The sequence below is a fragment of the Heteronotia binoei genome, chromosome 5, assembly GCF_032191835.1.
Source record: "Heteronotia binoei isolate CCM8104 ecotype False Entrance Well chromosome 5, APGP_CSIRO_Hbin_v1, whole genome shotgun sequence".
Lineage (NCBI taxonomy): Eukaryota > Metazoa > Chordata > Lepidosauria > Squamata > Gekkonidae > Heteronotia > Heteronotia binoei.
Genome location: NC_083227.1, coordinates 2,300,537 through 2,317,799, shown reverse-complemented (window position 1 = coordinate 2,317,799; position 17,263 = coordinate 2,300,537). Strand labels below are relative to the sequence as shown.

Genomic DNA, 17,263 nt, shown 5'->3' with positions numbered 1-17,263 from the left:
GTGGATCCATGAGGATCCGTGGTCCAAAAGCAAGTTTTTGGTCCCTGGCGCTGCCACGAAGCCGTGGATCCATGATTTCTGTGGTGTAAACTGTGCCCATGGACATGATATATGACTGGATGGATGGCTTGGGGGGATCCAAGGCAAAAATCATGTGGATCCATGAGGATCCGTGGTCCAAAAGCAAGTATTTGGTCCCTGGCGCTGCCACGAAGCCGTGGATCCATGATTTCTGTGGTGTAAACTGTGCCCATGGACATGATATATGACTGGATGGATGGCTTGGGGGGATCCAAGGCAAAAATCATGTGGATCCATGAGGATCCGTGGTCCAAAAGCAAGTTTTTGGTCCCTGGCGCTGCCACGAAGCCGTGGATCCATGATTTCTGTGGTGTAAACTGTGCCCATGGACATGATATATGACTTGATGGATGGCTTGGGGGTATCCAAGGCAAAAATCATGTGGATCCATGAGGATCCGTGGTCCAAAAGCAAGTTTTTGGTCCCTGGCGCTGCCACGAACACGTGGATCCACGATTTCTGTGGTGCAACATCTGCCCATGGACATGATATGTGATTGGCTGGTTATCTTGGGGTGGCCCAAAGCAAAAATCATGAGGATCCATGAGGATCCGTGGTTTGGAAACATGTTTTTTCAGTGCTGTGGCGCCACAAATTCGTGGAGGCATGATTTTTCTGGTGCTGCCTATAGTCTAAGACAGGATCTACAACATAATGGTGGTTTGATTTCATTTCTCCATAAAAATCATATGAATTAATGAGGATCCGTGCTTTGGAAGCCAGTTTTTGCATTGCTGAGGCGCCACGAATTCGTGGAGGCATGATTTTTGTGGTCCTGCCTATAGTCTAAGACAGGATCTATAGGATTAAAGTGGTTTGATTTCATTTCAATGTAAAAATCATATGAATTCATGAAGATCCGTGTAGATCCGACTTTTACCTTTTTCCCTCAAGCAGGGCCTTTGGTTGCTTATCCCATTGCATATACTGAGCCCATCTCCCACAGACAATCGCACATTTTGACATACTGCTGTTTTGTTGCTTTCGCGTGCTCCTGCCACTCTGATCAGAGGTTTGCTCCATTTGTTCATTTGACTATCCTGTCCTTCTACCATTTTGCCTTCTAACCCCCTGCCTAGCAGATAATTTCACTTCACTGTCTTTGGTTCTGAAATCTGTACCGTGTTGCATTCTGGGCCACCGCCTACCAGCTCTGTGTGCCTCTGCTCAGCTGTGTGTGGCTTTGCTCCCTGTGCTGGATGCCTCGTCTGATGAAGTGGGCTTAAGAGCACACGAAAGCTCACGTTCTCAAGAAAAATGCGTTGGTCCTCAAGGTGCCACTTGACTCCTGCTTTGTTCAGCTGCTTCAGACCAACACGGCTGCCCGCTTGCATCTATCAGCAGGGAAAGGGTTAAAGGGAGCGCGGGGGGGGGGAGGGCGGGGTTATGGGGGGGGAGGCCTTGCTGCTGAATGGCCCCAGGGAAGAGGGCGGGGCTTCGGATTTGCAAGGGGAAGGAAGGGAAGGAGCCTCTTTGCAGCAGCCGGAGCCCGGGAAGGTCTCCTCGCGAGTAAGGGAGGGATCGGAGTGGGGGGCGGGCGATGCAGGCGGGGGCGGGAGATGCAGGGCGGGGGGCGCTTTGGCTTTTGCAGTTGGGGGGGTGGGGTTGAGATGGAGCCCTTGCAGAAGGCAAGAAATATGTTTAAAGTGCAGCCAAAGGTCGCTCCTGGATCTCTCTGCTGCTGCTGCCCTCCTCCCCTTGGGGGGCCTGGCTGGGCTGGGCTGTGGGCTGGAGTGGGCCCCATCCTTCCTCCGGGAAGGACCCCCCGGAGGAGAACAGGGACCCCTCTGGAAGCCGCCAGATACAGTCCTTGTGTGATGGAGGTGAAGGGATGCCTGCCCACCTTGGGTGTGAGTCCCTGCCTAAGATCATAAGAACATAAGAGAAGCCATGTTGGATCAGGCCAATGGCCCATCCAGTCCAACACTCTGTGTCACAGAAGAACATAAGAGAAGCCCTGTTGGATCAGGCCAATGGCCCATCCAGTCCAACACTCTGTGTCACGTAAGAACATAAGAGAAGCCCTGTTGGATCAGGCCAATGGCCCATCCAGTCCAACACTCTGTGTCACAGAAGAACATAAGAGAAGCCCTGTTGGATCAGGCCAATGGCCCATCCAGTCCAACACTCTGTGTCACAGAAGAACATAAGAGAAGCCCTGTTGGATCAGGCCAATGGCCCATCCAGTCCAACACTCTGTGTCACAGAAGAACATAAGAGAAGCCCTGTTGGATCAGGCCAATGGCCCATCCAGTCCAACACTCTGTGTCACAAAAGAACATAATAGAAGCCATGTTGGATCAGGCCAATGGCCCATCCAGTCCAACACTCTGTGTCACAGAAGAACATAAGAGAAGCCCTGTTGGATCAGGCCAATGGCCCATCCAGTCCAACACTCTGTGTCACACAGTATATACACACACACACACACACACACACACTGTGGCTAATAGCCACCGATGGACGTCTGCTCCATATTTTTATCTAAACCCCTCTTGAAGTTGTCTATGCTTGTGGCCGCCACTACCTCCTGTGGCAGTGAATTCCACATGTTAAACACCTTTTGGGTGAAGAAGGACTTCCTTTTAGCCTGGATCATTGGAGCTATTAGGACAGAGCTGGGGGGCACAGAGAAGATGGGGAGGAAAGGAAAGGTCCCCTGTGCAAGCACCAGGCGTTTCCGACTCTGGGGTGGTGTTGCTTTCACGACATTTTCACGGCAGACTTTTTTTACGGGGTGGTTTGCCATTGCCTTCCCCACTCCTCTATGTCCCCCCCCCCAGCAAGCTGGGTCCTCATTTGACCGACCTCGGAAGGATGGAAGGCTGAGTCAACCTGGAGCCAGCTAGCTGAACCAGCTTCCACTGGGATCGAACTCAGGTCGTGAGCAGAGGGCTCCGACTGCAGTACTGCAGCTTTACCACTCTGCGCCACGGGGCTCTTCCCTCCCCTAAACTCATTACTAAAAAGGTAAAAAAGGCAGTCCCCTGTGCAATCACCAGTCGTTTCCGACTCTGGGGTGACATTGCTTTCACAACGTTTTCACGGCAGACTATTTATTGCCTGCCCCAGTCTTTTACACTTTCGCCCCAGCAAGCTGGGAAGGTTGAGTCAAACTTAGGCCAGCTACCTGAATCCAGCTTCCGCCGGAATCGAACTCCAGACCCCTACATCCTCACCCTCATCTCCATCTGCTGAGGGAGGCCTGGACAAGTCCAAAGGGAATGCGGGAAGACAGAAGTGATGCCGGATGGGAAGGGGGGGGTCTTGAAGGGCCCGCTGCTCCCCCCTTTCCCTGGAGTTCAGCTGACCCTGGTACAGCAGGGAGGGAGGGAGGGGAAGAGGCTGCCCCCCCCCCCCCCGGATTGCTGGAGAGGGGAGCTGATGCAGCTGCAGAAAAGGCTTCCTTCCTTCCAGCTCAGCCCAGCCTCACCTTCCCACGGCTGGTGCGGCTGCCTGGATCCGTGTCCTGGTGACATCCAGACTCCTGTAATGCCCTCTCTGACTGGCTGGTCTCCCCTCAGAATCTATGTGGGATATCCAGTTGGGGCAGAATGCCACAGTTAGACTGGATGGAGCATGTGCATTACTGCTCTTCTGCCGTCTCTCCACTGGCTGCCCAGCAGTTCCCCAGCTCAGTTGAAAGGAGGGGCTCCCCCATACAAAGCCCTGCATTGCACAGGGGGATGGACGAGATGACCCTGGAGGTCCCTTCCCACTCTAAGGTTCTCTGATCCTGGTCTGCAGACTAAACAAGGAGGCTCCATCTGATTCACTGGGGGGATCACTCGGTGTCTTTTGACCAGGGTTGGTGATGTAGCTCTGATCCCTTTTGATTTCTTTCTGCCGTTCTGATATGTTTTCCTCCTTCTCTTCATAGCCAAATAAGTAAATGAATGTTTCCAGAGTTGGAGGCTGCCCAAGAGGAAGGGAAGGAGATGGAAGAGGAGGACCCAGAAGGACCTGGAATTGGCAAGGGCTCAAGCAAAGGTCTCCATCACCTCCAAGCAGGAAGTGGTGCTGATATTGGGGAAACTTCTGTGCCAGAGAGCTTGGCTCACGATGCTACGTCCTCAGATGTATGCAGACGACGCTTCCGGCAGTTCCGCTACGATGAGGCCGATGGACCTCGAGAGGTTTGCAGCCAGCTCCATGGACTTTGCAGCCAGTGGCTGGAGCCGGAGAGGCACACCAAGAAGCAGATCGTGGACCTGGTGATCCTGGAGCAGTTCCTGACTCTCCTGCCCCAGGAAATGCAGGGCTGGGTCAGAGGATGTGGGCCGGAGACCAGTTCCCAGGCGGTGGCCCTGGCCGAAGGTTTCCTCCTGAGCCAGGCAGAGGAGAAGAGGCAGGCAGGACAGGTGAGGGAGCTTCACACAGTCCCTTCGAGCTGTGACCTTCCACCTTAGCCTAAGGCCTCCCTGCCCAATATGTATCCCTCCAGGCATTTCCTTCTGATTCCTTCTTCCTTCTGATGGCCATCTAGCCTCTGCTTAAAAACCTCCAAGGAAGAAGAGCCCACCACCTCCCGAGCCTCCCGAGCACCTCTTGCTGCTGTGGTTGAAGCAGCTCTTTTGATGGATGCAGGGATGGGGGTGGGGCAAGATTTGCTTCCTTGGTCTTTAGCTTTCCTGCTCTTCCCTGTCTCTCTTCCTGCTGTTCCAGAGGTGGGGACCATCTGTGAAGATGGAAGTGGAGTTCTCTGAGGAGGAAGGGACTCCCTTGGAGGAAGAGCAGAAGGCGCAGGCCCAGGAGCGTGCCCAAGAGGCCCTCTCAGACGGTAAGGGTGCCCTGTGGGCCCATTGTGAAATTGTTGGATAGAAGGTTCAGGAAAGGAGGAAAAGGAACTACTTCTGTGCACCACACGGAGTGGACTTCTGGGACTGACTGCCATAGGATATAATGGTGGCCACTCACTCACTTGAAGGGATTTGTGGAGGGCAATTTAATTCTCAGTAGAACTGTGTCAGAAATATAAGAGAGACCAGGCCATGTCTGACTTTCTGAATCTTCAGTTTGTAGTAATAATTATCTTGTGAACATTCCATGCACTCCAGAAACCATTGGTCCATCACAGCTCAGTCGGCGTCTTTGGCTTCCCATTGGCTGATTCCCCTGCTCCCGCCTACTCAGACTCTGGAATGCTCAACAAGCTGTCAGAAGCAGCCTTACCCCAGAGAGAGAAACATCTGGAGAGCTACAGTTGGCCACCCCGATCTAGTCCAACCCCCTGCACAATGCAGGAAACTCACAAACACTTCCTCCTAAGTTCACAGGATCTTCATTGCTGTCAGATGGCCATCTAGCCGTTGTTTAAAAACCTCCAAGGAAGGAGAGCCCACCACCTCCCGAGGAAGCCTGTTCCACTGAGGAATCCTTCTAACGGTCAGGAAGTTCTTCCCAATGTTGAGCCGGAAACTCTTTTGATTTAATTTCAACCCATTGGTTCTGGTCTGACCTTCTGGGGCCACAGAAAACAATTCCACACCATCCTCTATAGGACAGCCCTTCAAGTCCTTGAAGATGGTGATCCTATCACCTCTCAGCCGCCTCCTCTCCAGGCTAAACATCCCCAGCTCTTCAGCCTTTCCTCATAGGACTCGGTCTCCAGACCCCTCCCCATCTTCGTCGCCCTCCTCTGAACCCATTCCAGCTTGTCTATATCCTTCTTAAAATGTGGTGCCCAAAACTGAACACAAGACTCCAGGTAGAAGAAGATGATATTGGATTTATATCCCACCCTCCACTCCGAAGAGTCTCAGAGCGGCTCACAATCTCCTTTACCTTCCTCCCCCACAACAAACACGCTGTGAGGTGGGTGGGGCGCTGGAGAGGGCTCTCACAGCAGCTGCCCTTTCAAAGACAACCTCTGCCAGAGCTATGGCTGACCCAGCCATGCTAGCAGGTGCAAGTGGAAGAGTGGGGAATCAAACCCGGTTCTCCCAGATAAGAGTCCGCATACTTAACCACTACACCAAACTGGCTCTGAGGTCTTACCAGAGCAGAGCAAAGCGATACTATCACATCAGGTGATTTGGACACTATACTTCTGTTGATACAGCCCAAAATTGCATTGGCCTTTTTAGCCACCGCATCACACTGTTGACTCATGTTCAGCGTATGATCCAGCGTATGATGTCAGCTGCTTGGTCCCCCTGCTTGCCCCCCCCCCCCACACACACACACTGTGAAGAAAGATTGTCCTTTTCCTTAGAGGCTGAAGAGTTGCCAACTCCAGGTCAGAAAATTCTAGATAGCTGAGGTGTGTGTGTGTGTGTGTGGGGGGGAATTAATGCCTTCACTTGGGTGGGTGGGAAGATAGCCAATCAGGGGCGGGGAGGGGGCACTCGCCCAGAGGCCCTTAGTGGTACCTTTAAAAGTTGGTGGGAAATTCCTAAAAGATCACTACAGGCCTCTGAGGGAAAAGCCTTTCCACATGGGAATCAGTGTTGCCAATCTCCAGGTGAGGGCTGGAGAGCTCTCAGAATTACAACTGCTGTCCAAATAGATGGCAGAGATTAGCTCCCCTTGAGGTGTGTGTGTGTGTGTGTGTGTGTGTGTGTGTGGGATTAATTCCTTCACTTGGGTGGGTGGGAAGATAGCAAGTCTGGCGGTGGGGGCACACACCCAGAGGCCTTTAGTGGTACCTTTCCAAGTTAGTGGGAAATTCCTATACAGAGAGCCAGTTTGGTGTAGTGGTTAAGTGTGCAAACTCTTATCTGGGAGAACCAAGTTTGATTCCCCACTCCTCCACTTGCACCTGCTAGCATGGCCTTGGGTCAGCCATAGCTCTCGCGGAGCTGTCCTTGAAAGGGCAGCAGCTGTGAGAGCTCTCTCAGCCCCACCACCCTCACAGGGTGTTTGTTGTGTGGGAGGAAGGGAAAGGAGATTGTGAGCCGCTCTGAGACTCTGTCCTTGAAAGGGCAGCTGCTGTGAGAGACTTCTCCAGCCCCACCCACCTCACAGGGTGTCTGTTGTGGGGGAGGAAGGTAAAGGAGATTGTGAGCCGCTCTGAGACTCTTTGGAGTGGAGGGCGGGATATAAATCCAATATCTTCATCTTCTTCTACAGGTCTCATGGGGAACCACTGTTGCCAGTCTCCATGTGAGGGCTGGAGATCTCTCAGAATTACAACTCCTCTCCAGATAGATGGCAGAGATCTGCTCCCCTTGAGGTGGGGAGGGGAATCAATGCCTTCATTTAGATGGCTGGGGGGGTATTTGCCCAGAGGCTCTTAGTGGTACCTTTCCAGGTTGGTGGGAGATTCCTAAGAGATCATTATAGGCCTCTAAGAGAAAGGCCTTTCCTCCTGGGGAACCACTGTTGCCAGTCTCCAGGTGAGGGCTGGAGATCACTCAGAATGACAACTGCTATCCAAATAGATGGCAGAGATCAGCTCTCCTTGAGGTGGGAGGGAGTGAATGCCTTCACTTGGGTGGGTGGGAAGACAGCAAAGGGGGGGGGGCATTCGCCCAGAGGACTTTAGTGGTACCTTTCCACGCTGGTGGGAAATTCCTGGAGATTCTGTGGTGGAATTTGAGGAGGACATGCAAGTTAGGGCTTCAGAGTGGGATCTGCCAGACCCAGGTTCTTCCTGTGGAAACTGACTGGGTGGTTTTGGACCAGGCATGGACTTCCGGCCTAACCTGCCTCTCAGGGTTGTTGTTCAGATCACATGGGGGGAGAGGAGAATGATGCAAACTGCTTTGGCCCCTCCACTGTAGAAGCTTCAGTGAGGGGGAAGGCAATGGAAAGCTGAAGTCAGAGGGGCCGATAAAGGAAAGGAGATGGGGTTGCCAACTCCAGGTTAGGGGTGGGGCCTAGAGAGGGTTCCATGGTGCAGTGGTAAAGCAGCCGTACTGCAGTACTGTGATCTGAACTCTGCTCACGACCTGAGTTCGATCCCAGCGAAAGCTGGTTCAGGTAGGCAGCCCAAGGTTGACTCAGCCTTCCATCCTTCTGAGGTCGAGAAAATGAGTCCCCACCTTGCTGAGGGAAAGTGTAGATGACTGGGGAAGGCAATGGCAAACCACCCCGTCAAACGTCTGTCGTGAAAACGACTGGTGCTTTCACAGGGGACCTTTCCTCTTCCTAGAGAGGGTGAGGTTTAAGAAGGGATAGGACCTCAGACAGGTACAGGGCCGTTTCCTTCTGGGGAGCTACTGGAGAGCACTCAGATTTACAGCTCTTCTCTAGGTGGCAGGCATTAGCTCCCCTTGAGTGGGGGGGGGGTCAATGCCTTCACTTGGGTGAGTGGGAAGACAGCAAAGGTTGCAGGCTAGAGCCCGTTGTATTTTTCTTCACAACGGGCCTTATTCCTAGTCTCTATACATAATTCCCAAGTCATGTTGGCAGCATTCCGTGCACATCACAACCCATTGGCCCATCACAGCTCAGTCAGAATCTCTGGCCTCCCATTGGCTGACTCCCCTGCCCCTGCCTACTCGGGCTCCGCAATGCTGAACAAACTGCCAAAACGGTCTCACCTCAGACAGCAGTGCTGCTCAAAAGGCATTGTTGCTGCCACCCTGTCCGCAGCCCACACAGGCTCCTAGCTGAATAGCCACGGAGCTGCCCCACCTTTCCTGTCTCTCCTGCCTCTTTCCTCCAATCCCCTCTCTCTCTCCCTCCTCCCCTCAGCCTCAGCCCAGGATTGTTGACTGAGGAGACAGGGTTGCCAACTCCAGGTTGGGAGATTCCTGGAGATTTGAGGGCCGCAGCCTGGATTTGAGGAGGGGTGCCTCACTCACTCGAATTTCATTCTCAGTCGAACTGTGTCGGAATGATAAGGGAGGCTAGGCCATGTTGGCTTTCTGTACTCCTGTATATTAGTTTGAATTAGCTGATAACTGTCTGTAAGGTTGTTTTTCCCATAAGCCTCTGCTCTTTTTGCTGGCAGCCAGTTTTCCTTCTAAGCTGAGTTAGTGTGAGCAAGCCCACAGTATTTTAAGCCTTGGCTCACACATGTTTGTCTTAGCTCGGGAAAAATGGCCCCAGAGCAAACTACTTTATGCAGTGGCTCACAACTTTAATACCAGCAGCTCACAAAGTAGAATTTTTGCTCACAAAGACTCCACTGCTTACAGGGAGTAATGCTGGCAGCCTAGGCATAAAAACTACAACCGTTCTCTACATTTGCCTTTGCCTGAATTAATATTCAACATTCCCCAGCCTCCAGGTGCCTGGCTCCAAAGCTGAAACATATATAAATTAGATGTGCGAGAGTTGCCATGTCTGCCGAGGTCTTTTTGACATCTCCGCTAATAAAATATACCTGGGCAAAACAGACTGAAAAGAGTATAGATCTGGGGCTTCTGGCTTTGTTTGGGGCTGCTTGGAGAATTCGCACCTGTGTCTGTGTCGGTCTTGATCTTGCAGCCCAGGAATATTTCTTGCTCTTCCAAAAGCATACACTACGTCAGGTATTGTGATCTTCTATATATCCTATTGAGTATTGATATTGCATATAGGCTACCTCGTATTACTTGTGTGTGGTTTTAAGAATTTATACATAGCTTTTGTTCAGAGTAACTCTCGGGAAGCCTGTGTTCCTTAACCCTAATGGGGTTGGGGATACCAGGCAGAAGCCTGAACCCCTAAATATCCCCCCAAAGAACATAAGAGAAGCCATCTTGGATCCGGGCAATGGCCCCTCCAGTCCAAGACTCTGTGTCCCACAATGGCCAAAACCCAGGCACCGCTAGGACAACCAATCGAGGGCCCAGAAATGTGCCGACAGTGTTTATAACTCTCCCCCTCCCAACCTAATGGGAACCTGAGGTATCTCCTTCATCCTACCCCCCAAGTTTACTCAAAATTTCAAGGAAGGTTTCACATTGTGTGAATCAGGATTCAAACAAGCAAACATGAAATCTAGGCTAACACTCTTTTTTCCAATGTTTTCTCATTCACAGACAGTGAAGAGATGATGTTGAGCCGTCATCGTTGTGGAGGAGTGGAAACGGCTGCTGCCCCTGCAGTCCAGGTAGGGGAGATGAGCAGGGGACCACCTGAGTTCCCCCCTCTTCCTCAGGGGGGCTTCTGCTCCTGCAGTTGCTGCTCATGTGTCTGAGTGAGAGGGGCTCTGAAGGCCGCTCCCTTTACCCCCCTGGCAAGCTCTCCATCCTGCACCACCCCAGAATGCCCCTGTCCAGAGTACAGTCTTGACTGGGACAGTCTCTGATGAGGAAACCTGCTTTTTCTTTCAGGGTCCTTTTTCCTTCGAGGAGGTGGCTGTGTTTTTCACCGAGGCTGAGTGGGCCCTGCTGGATCCAGACCAAAGAGATCTCTACAGGGAAGTCATGCTGGAGAACTACGGGAATGTGGCCTCTCTGGGTAAGGATCTTTCAAAGGTGCGAATTGCTGCCATTGTGATGATGTGTGAATCAAGATATGGAAAAGCAATAGGTCCTTGTGAGGCTTGGTCCTGTACTCCCCCCCTCTGGAGGACTCCAGGAGCTGAGTGGGCTCTGAGATCCGCCGACACTCCGGGCTGGTCCAGGGGCCACTGTGGTCAATGTGGCCAGCAGGAGAGGCAGGGTGGGTGTAGTGACCTGAGGTGGAGACAGACAAAGGTCTCGTTTCACTCTTCCTCCTCCTCTTCTCTCTCTCTCAAAGAAAGCAGGGATGTACAAGAGGCTGCAGTGGAGACAGACGAAGGGCTGGAGAGTCTCTCAAGAGGATCCCAACACAAACTTTCTTTCCCGAGTGAGCTGGCTACACGTGAGTGTGCTGCATCATTATGTAACTGTAACTGATGTTTGATAGTATGTAATTGGGACGACAGAATTTATAGCACCTATTTTTATCTATTTTAATCTATTTATGTAACTGTATTATATTTAAAATGTTGCTTATTTGTTTTAATTGAATCATGACGTGTCATGTCTGTGAGCCGCCCTGAGCCCGCCTTCTGGTGGGGGAGGGCGGGATATAAGAATAAAATTTGATTTGATTTGATTTGATTTGATGTCAACGGGATGAGCAAAGAACAGCCACGGTGGATTTCAACACCTCTTCTAAGGAACTATCTGGTGGGTTACAATTATAAAGCCTTCTGGGTCAGGAAAAACCAGAGTCATTTGGGGACTGAGATCTTGGGAATTCTTCCTGAGGCTGAGCTCAGGTTTGGCTCTTTTAGTTTCTTAGGAGCTGCATTGCCCTTAAATACTGTATATTCCAGGGAAAGGTGAGGTATTTCCTTAAGAACAGCTTTGCTGGATGACTCAGATGTCCGTCAACCTTTTCCTACTGTGGTCACTCACATGTCTCCAAGCCTCCCCTCCCCCGCCAACAACAGGCATCCCTTCCAAAAACCATGGAGTTTCCCTTAAATCTGTGGGGTTCCCTTGGAGAGGTACTGTCGAAGACCTGCTCCCCTTCTCTCTCATCACACCTGGGAAAAACCTGTACAGTCACAGGACTAGAAATTATGATCACTTTTTGTTATTCATCATCAAACGGCCTATGAGGAAAGACTGAAGGGGCTCAGTATGTTTAGCCTGGAGAGGAGGTGGCTGAGAGGTGATAGGATCACCATCTTCAAGTACTTGAAGGGCTGTCCTATAGGGGATGGTGCAGAACTGTTTTCTGTGGCCTCCAGAAGGTAACACCAGAACCAGTCTGTTGAAATTAAATCAGAAGAGTTTCCAGCAAACATGAAGAAGAACGTCCTGACAGTTAGAGCGGTTCCTCAGTGGAGCAGGCTTCTTTGAGAAGTGGTTGGCCCTCCTTCTTTGGAGCTTTTCAAACAGAGGATAGATGGCCATCAGCTAGCAAAACTGATTCAGTGAACATAGGCAGATCTTGAGAAGGAGGGCAGGAAGTGTTGTATCAGTTCTTAGTTCTCATGGCGCTTTCTTACTTGTTCAGGGAAATGCCAATCACTGCTTTGGGGTAAGGAAGCAAATTTTGTTCCCAGGCCAGTTTGGCCATTGATCCTGGAGGTTTTTTGGTTTTGCCATCTTTTAGGCATGGAGCAGGGGTCACTGGGGCTGTGGAGGGGGGGAAGTATTTCTGAATTTCCTGCACTGTACAGGGGTTTGGACTAGATGTCCTTGGAAGTCCCTTCCAACTGTTTGATTCTATGGTTCTAGGAAAAAAGCCTTGCCACCTTTTCCCTAAAAGTACATTTTGGAAGTTTTGGGGAGGAAAGGGACACTCTGAAAAGCTGTAATGCAGGGCTGGCCAGGGAAAGGTTGTGACCAGTAGCTCAGGAGACAATATGCACAATCATTAATCAGGAGTTTCTGATTTGTGGCTTGTCCTCCTTGTCTGAGTGGTGATTCGACCTCCTTCTTTATTCCAGCAGGAGATGGCGAGGAGTCAATTCAGAAATTTCAGGGATTGTCACAGGAAAAAGCCAATAATGAAAAGGCTGAAGAAAACTTCAGGACTAGAGATGGACCACAGAAGCAGGAAGGAAGATGTGGAGTGAAGAGGATTGTGAAGCCCATTCCTTACCAAGGAGGGGGCTTCCGTGAAATCCCACCCCATAGCCGTCACCAGTGGACTCCTTCAGGAGTAAAGTCATTCATCTGCTCCAAGAGTGAAATGACATTTTCCAGTGGGAGAAAGGGTAATGTATGTTTTCCAAACGACAGTATAATGAAGGCATGTAAATGCAGTTATTGTGGAAAGTACTTCAGATACAGACCGCAGCTTCTTGTACACCAAAAATTACACACAGCACAGAACTGTTTTGAATGCTCAGAGTGTGGAAAGAGATTCATCACAAATAGCAAACTTAAACGGCATACAAGAACACACACAGGGGAGAAACCGTTTGAATGCTCGGAGTGTGGGAAGAGATTCAGTCAGAGTGGCAATCTTCAACAGCATCAGAGAACACACACAGGGGAGAAGCCTTTTGAATGCTCAGAGTGCGGAAGGAGATTCATCAAAAATGACAAACTTAAACGGCATACAAGAACCCACACTGGAGAGAAACCGTTTGAATGCTCAGAGTGTGGAAAGAGATTCAGTGAGAGGGGGACTCTTCAAAAGCATCAGAGAACCCACACCAGGGAGAAACCGTTTGAATGCTCGGATTGTGGGAAGAGATTCAGTCACAGGGGCAATCTTCAACGGCATCAGAGAACACACACAGGGGAGAAGCCTTTTGAATGCTCAGAGTGCGGAAGGAGATTCATCAAAAATGACAAACTTAAACGGCATACAAGAACCCACACTGGAGAGAAACCGTTTGAATGCTCAGAGTGTGGAAAGGGATTCAGTGAGAGGGGGACTCTTCAAAAGCATCAGAGAACCCACACCAGGGAGAAACCGTTTGAATGCTCAGAGTGTGGAAAGAGATTCAGTCAGAGGGGCAATCTTCAACAGCATCAGAGAACCCACACAGGGGAGAAGCCTTTTGAATGCTCAGAGTGCGAAAGGAGATTCATCAAAAATGACAAACTTAAACGGCATACAAGAACCCACACAGGAGAGAAACCGTTTGAATGCTCCGAGTGTGGAAAGAGATTCAGTGAGAGGGGGGCTCTTCGAAAGCATCAGAGAACCCACACCAGGGAGAAACCATTTGAATGCTCAGAGTGTGGAAAGAGATTCATTCAGAGTGGCCATCTTCAACAGCATCACAGAACCCACACAGGGGAGAAGCCTTTTGAATGCTCAGAGTGCGGAAGGACATTCATCAAAAATGACAAACTTAAACGGCATATAAGAACCCACACTGGAGAGAAACCGTTTGAATGCTCAGAGTGTGGAAAGAGATTCAGTGAGAGGGGGACTCTTCAAAAGCATCAGAGAACCCACATCAGGGAGAAACCATTTGAATGCTCAGAGTGTGGGAAGAGATTCATTCAGAGTGGCCATCTTCAACAGCATCAGAGAACGCACACAGGAGAGAAGCCTTTTGAATGCTCAGTGTGGAAAGAGGTTCAGTCAGAGTTCCAGTCTTCTGAAGCACCAAAAATCCCACACAGAGGAGAAACCTTTTGAATGCTCAGAGTGTGGAAAGAGATACAGTTGTAGAGCTAGTCTTTTGTATCATCAAAGTACCCATACAGGGGAGAAACCTTTTGAGTGTTCTGAGTGTGGAAAGAGATTCAGTGTGCATTGCAATCTTCAACAACATCAAAGAATTCACACAGGAGAGAAACCTTTTGAATGTTCAGAGTGTGGGAAGAGTTTCAGTTATAGAGCCAGTCTTCTGTATCATCAAAGAACCCACACAGGGGAGAAACCTTTTGAATGCTCAGAGTGTGGAAAGAGATTCAATCAGAGTAGCAATCTTCAAAGGCATCTAAGAACCCACAGAGGGGAGAAACTTTTTGAATGCTCAGAGTGTGGACAGAGATTCAGTCACAGTGACCTTCTTCACGAGCATCAAAGATCTCATACAGGGAGAGAAACCCTTTGAGTCAGAGCGTGGAAAGAGATTAAGTTGTAGTTGGACTTTTGGACAACGTCTTCAAACTGACGTAAGGAAGAACCATGTAATCCCATAGATTGGGAAAAGAGTACTTCTCTTATTTCACAAGTAAAAGACAACCAGAGACCACGTAAAGCATCGAAACAATATAAACCCTTGTAAAAATCTTTAATCGGAAATCTTACCCGAAAGAAGAAGAAGTATTACAAATGGTCAGACTACAGAAGGAGCTTTAGCGGTGTCTGAAGCCCTCAGATAGATCCCAGAAGAAAGGAAAGCAAATGTGGACCCTGCCAGCTGAAGTAGATCCAAGATCAGCTCCTGTCTCTTTCCATGTGTTAATCACCCTTTGCGTGAAGAAGGACTTCCTTTTATCAGTTCTAACCTGACTTCTCAGCAATTTCATTGAATGCCCATGAGTTCTTGTATTGTGAGAAATGGAGAAAAGTACTTCTTTCTCTACTATCTCCATCCCATGCATAATCTTGTATATCATGTCACCCCGCAGTCGACGTTTCTCCAAGCTAAAGAGCCCCAAGCGTTTTAACCTTTCTTTATAGAGAAAGTGTTCCAATCCTTGAATCATTCTAGTTGTCGTTTATGTGGACATAAAAAACACATACGATGACATGGTTTGGCACATGCCATGATTATCTGGGGGTAAGATGCATTATATTTGGTTTCTGCAAAATTCCTTGTGGCTTTACATAGTGCATAGAATAAAACATTGTTTATTACTTGTATAGTTCCCTGAGGAAGAGGTCATCGGAGCGAGGGATTATCTAGAATCTTCATGTGGACTAGGACTTCATACAAGACTTCTTATGGACTTGAAGGATTCCATTTGAGAACTGATGAGTGTGAACTTATAATGGACTTTGTGAATTTATTTCTTTTTCCATTGGACTTTCATGTACTCTGCATTTTGCTTCAATGCTCCGTGTTAATTGGCAATGATATTGTTTACAACTATAAAAAGATTTAGACATCGTATACATTAATGAAAATTGTTCTTTTATTTACATCTTTCTTGCGTGCTATTGCAGCTAACTGTGTGTTGGTTTATTTTGGTCTTTCAGGCTGTAATCCTTAAATATTTTTAATTCCTGAGAGAGCCAAGGTCGTTGCCGGGTTCTCAGCGATTGCGTTTGTATCTTCCTGCTGGAGATGGGAATGTGAACTCTGGTGGGAGGGCTGCGTTGCTTGGAGCCCAATGCTGTGAAAAGTAATGGTTTCTCTGAATGTTTTTGTAGGGGGTCCTGGCCCACCATTATCAGTATTCACAAGAACATTCTTGCCTTGAGGATCTCAGTATTTCAATGAAACTCTTGAATGCTTCCTGAGTGTGTTGTTGTTTGAAAGTCCAGGGAGTTGACATATTGTGAAAACTCCCCATTACCCTTGTCAAGACCCCCCTGCAGTTCAGGAATCACACAGTCCACTTCATAAAAGTCAGGTTTATTCACAGACAGACATGGAGGCAAAACAAGGTTTTGCAAAGACTGACTCTTCTTCTCAGTAGCCCCCTTATATACCTTATCATAACCGTTATACATTCAAGCAAAAAGCGGGAGCGCAAAAGCGGGAATACTTCATGGGCATTTGGTTTTTCTCACACTCCCCTCCACCCCCAGAGTCTTAGGTTTGCAAGTGTGTTATTTTGTTTCAAACAATTTTATTAGTAACATATGGTAATAAATTTCAATTTCTTACTTCATTAATAATTCCTTTTTTTTTAATCTATCCCATATATTACTTTCTACCCACCCCTCCCCCCGTTACTTGACCCCTGCCGGTGTTATATACTTAAAATCTTAATATTAAAGGTACCCTTAATTAATAAGAACCAAAATTAATATACTCCGCCCTCTTGTACTTAATCATTATCAAAAATTGTCCAATGTCTTTTTATTTTCCACTCTTTTTCTACGTATCTTCTGAACTTTTTCCACTCCATCTTAAATACTTCTAAATCATAGTCTCTTAAGGTCCTTGTTAACTTGTCCATTTCACTCCATGTCATAACTTTTACAATCCAATCCCATTTCTCTGGTATTTTTTCTTGCTTCCACAACTGCGCATACAATGTCCTAGCAGCTGAGAGCAAGTACGAAATTAAAGTTCTATCTTCTTTTGGAAATTTTTCCATTTGTAATCCCAACAGAAAAGTCTCTGCAACTTTGTTAAATTCGTATCCCAAGATCTTAGAAATCTCTTGTTGAATCATCTGCCAGTACTTTTTCGCTCTTTCACAAGTCCACCACATATGGTAGAAAGAACCGTCATGTTTTTTACATTTCCAACATCTATCTGGCATCTTATTGTTCATCTTTGCCAACTTTTTAGGAGTCATATACCATCTGTACATCATCTTAAAACAGTTTTCTTTAATACTCTGACATGTTGAGAGTTTCATAGAGTTCTTCCACAAATATTCCCATGTGTCCATCTGTATTTCTTTATTTACATAACTGCCCACATAATCATTTGAGATTTCACTACTTCATCTTCCGTAGACCATTTTAAAAGTAATTTATAGATTTTCAAAATTAATTTTTCATTATCTCCAAGCAGAACTTTTTCCATTTCTGTTTTTTCTCATCTTATTCCTTCAGTTTTAACATCGCTTTCCACCAAACTTTTTAGTTGTTGCATTTGAAACCAATCATACTTATTATTCAACTCTTCAGCAGTTTTCAATTCTATTTTACCGTTTTGTATTTTTAATAATTGATTATATGACATCCCTTTTTCCTCTCCTGTATCAGCTGTTATTCTTATTACTTC

The 17,263-nt window shown here is 48.2% G+C and overlaps 1 pseudogene; it reads left to right on the top strand.

Annotated features, from left to right (window-relative positions):
- Positions 1–1,467: 1,467 nt before the first annotated feature.
- Positions 1,468–14,464, top strand: LOC132571382 (oocyte zinc finger protein XlCOF6-like; annotated as a pseudogene).
- The last annotated feature ends 2,799 nt before the right edge of the window (positions 14,465–17,263 follow it).